The 2,418-nt window shown below is 31.6% G+C and overlaps 1 non-coding gene across 1 annotated transcript; it reads left to right on the top strand.

Annotated features, from left to right (window-relative positions):
- The first annotated feature begins 660 nt into the window (after positions 1-660).
- Positions 661-738, top strand: LOC119471582. Its single transcript, XR_005200649.1, has one exon. It is a non-coding gene; the product is annotated as a small nucleolar RNA Z40 (small nucleolar RNA).
- Positions 739-2,418: the final 1,680 nt, after the last annotated feature.

Here is a 2,418-nt window from a genome sequence, read left to right as displayed (position 1 = left end):
TATGCAACAATCTTGCATGTTCTTCACATGTACCCCAAAACCTAAAATGCAATTAAAAAAAAAGAAAAAGAAACTGTGGTCCATACACACAAAGAACTATACAGCCATAAAAAAAAATGAGATCCCGTCAGTTGCAACATCACAAATGAAACTGGAAGTCATTATGTTAAGTGAAATAAGCCAGGCACAGAAAGACAAACTGCATGTTCTCACATATGTGTGGTATTTAAAAATCAAAATAATTTAACACATGTAGAGAGTAGAAGGATGGTTATCAGAAGCTGGGAAGGGTATGGGGAGGTGAAGGGGAGATGAGGATGGTTAACAGGTACCAAAAGAAGCTGCAAAGAATGAATAATACCTAACATTTGGTAGCACAACAGGGTGACTATAGTCAAAATAATTTAATTGTACAGTTTAAAATTGAAAAGACAGTGAGCCAAGCTGGGCAACAGGGCAAGAGCCTGTCTGGAAATTAATTAACTAATTAATTAACTAAAAGAGTATAATTAGATTGTTCATAACACAAAAGATAAATGCCTGAGGGACTGGATACCCCACTTTCCGTGATGTGATTGCCACACCTTGCATGCCTGTATCAAAATATTGCATATACTCTATAATGATATACAGCTACTATATACTCACAAAAATTTTTAAAAATTTTAAAAAGAAAAAAAAAGAATGAGGTTCAACTGCTCTGAATAGGCTGAATGAAAATGGCCTTTCTGAACATCCACTTACATTTAAAAAAAAATTAAAAAAGAATGGATGTTGGATTTTATCTAATGCTTTTACTGCATTTTTTGAGATGATCACATGGGAGCATTTACTTAGTCTGTTAATACAATAAATTTCACTAAATTTTATCACTTGATTTTCAAATGTTGTACCCACCTTGCTTTCTGGAGACAAATTCCACTTGATCATGATGCATCATCATTTTTACCTATCATTGCATTCAATTTGCCATTTTTTAAATTAGCGATGGGGTCTCACTATGTTGCCCAGGCTAAAGTGCAGTGGCTATTCACAGTGCCATCAGTTTCCCTCTAAGTACTGCTTTAGCAGCATCTCAAAAAATTGTGACGTATTGTGTTTTTATTTTAATTCAAAGCGTTTTCTACTTTCATTCTTTATTTATTCTTTGACCCGTGGATTATTTAAAAATGTGTTATTTTGTTTCCAAATTCTGAAATTTTCCAGATATTTTTCTGTTACTGATTTCTAACTTATTTCTATCATGATAAGCGAAGGTACTTTATATGACTTGAAGCCTCTTAAATTTACTGAGATTCATTTTAGAAGTCCAGACTATATCTTGCTAAATGTTCCTTGTGCTTTTAAAAAGAAGTTGTATCTTGCCATTGTGGGGAAAAGTTTCCTATAAATATCACTTGGGTCAGGCTGGTGGGTAGTGTTTTTCAAGTCTTCAATAACTTAACTGATTTTGCATTTGTTCTATTAACCATTAGGGATAGAAAATCTCTAACTAACTGAAATGTTGAAATCTCTCACTCTAATTATGAAGTTGTATATTTTTTCTTACAGTTTTTTTTCTGTTTCTGTTTTTGTGAGGTTTTTTTTCATGTAGTTTGAGATAATGTTATTTGGGTCACAAATATTTCAGATTGCTGTGTCTTCATGTTGAATTAACTCCTGTAACAAATGAAATTGTATTCTTTATCCTTGGGAAAATTCCTTGCTATAAAATCCATTTTCTCTGATACCAAGGGCCATTTCAGTTTTTTTGTTGTTGTTTTTTTTTAATTAGAGCTAATATGGCATGTCTTTTTCTATCCTTTTACTTTTTGTGCCTTTACATTTAAAGTTGAGGTAGAAGGACTGTAGGTAGTATATAGTTAAGTCTTTCTTTTATATCAAATCTGACAATCTTCCTTTGAATAACAGCATTTAGACCCTTTGAATTTACAACGGTGATTGATTTGGTGGTGTTTAAATCTACAGTCTTACTATTTGTTTTGCGTTTGTCCTATCCCCTTTTTGTTTTCTTTTTCTGCTTAATTTGAATTATTTGTCTAATTTTTGTTATTCTACTCTTTCTTTTTTATTTAATGTTAGCTATGTTTTTGTTGTCTTGTTTTATTGGTTGCTGAAGAGTTTGTAGTGTACATCTTTAGCTTATCATAGTTTACCTTCATGTCATATATACCACAGAACATAGAATAAAAGAAACTCACAATAGTATATGTCTAGTTTTCCCCTCCCAGCCTTTGTGCTATTATCAAACATTTTACTTCTACACAGGTTTTAAACTCCAAAATACATCATTATTATTTGTGATTTGAAGAGTTGTTTGTGATTTAAAGAAATTTAAATAATAAGAGAAAAATATTTAACTATGCATTTACCAGTTCTGGACCGTTTATATAGATCTCATTTTCCATCTGATATCAT

Source organism: Cebus imitator, unplaced genomic scaffold, assembly GCF_001604975.1.
Source record: "Cebus imitator isolate Cc_AM_T3 unplaced genomic scaffold, Cebus_imitator-1.0 Scaffold64, whole genome shotgun sequence".
In the NCBI taxonomy this organism is placed as follows: Eukaryota; Metazoa; Chordata; class Mammalia; order Primates; family Cebidae; genus Cebus; species Cebus imitator.
This window is presented reverse-complemented; position numbering and strand designations above follow the sequence as displayed.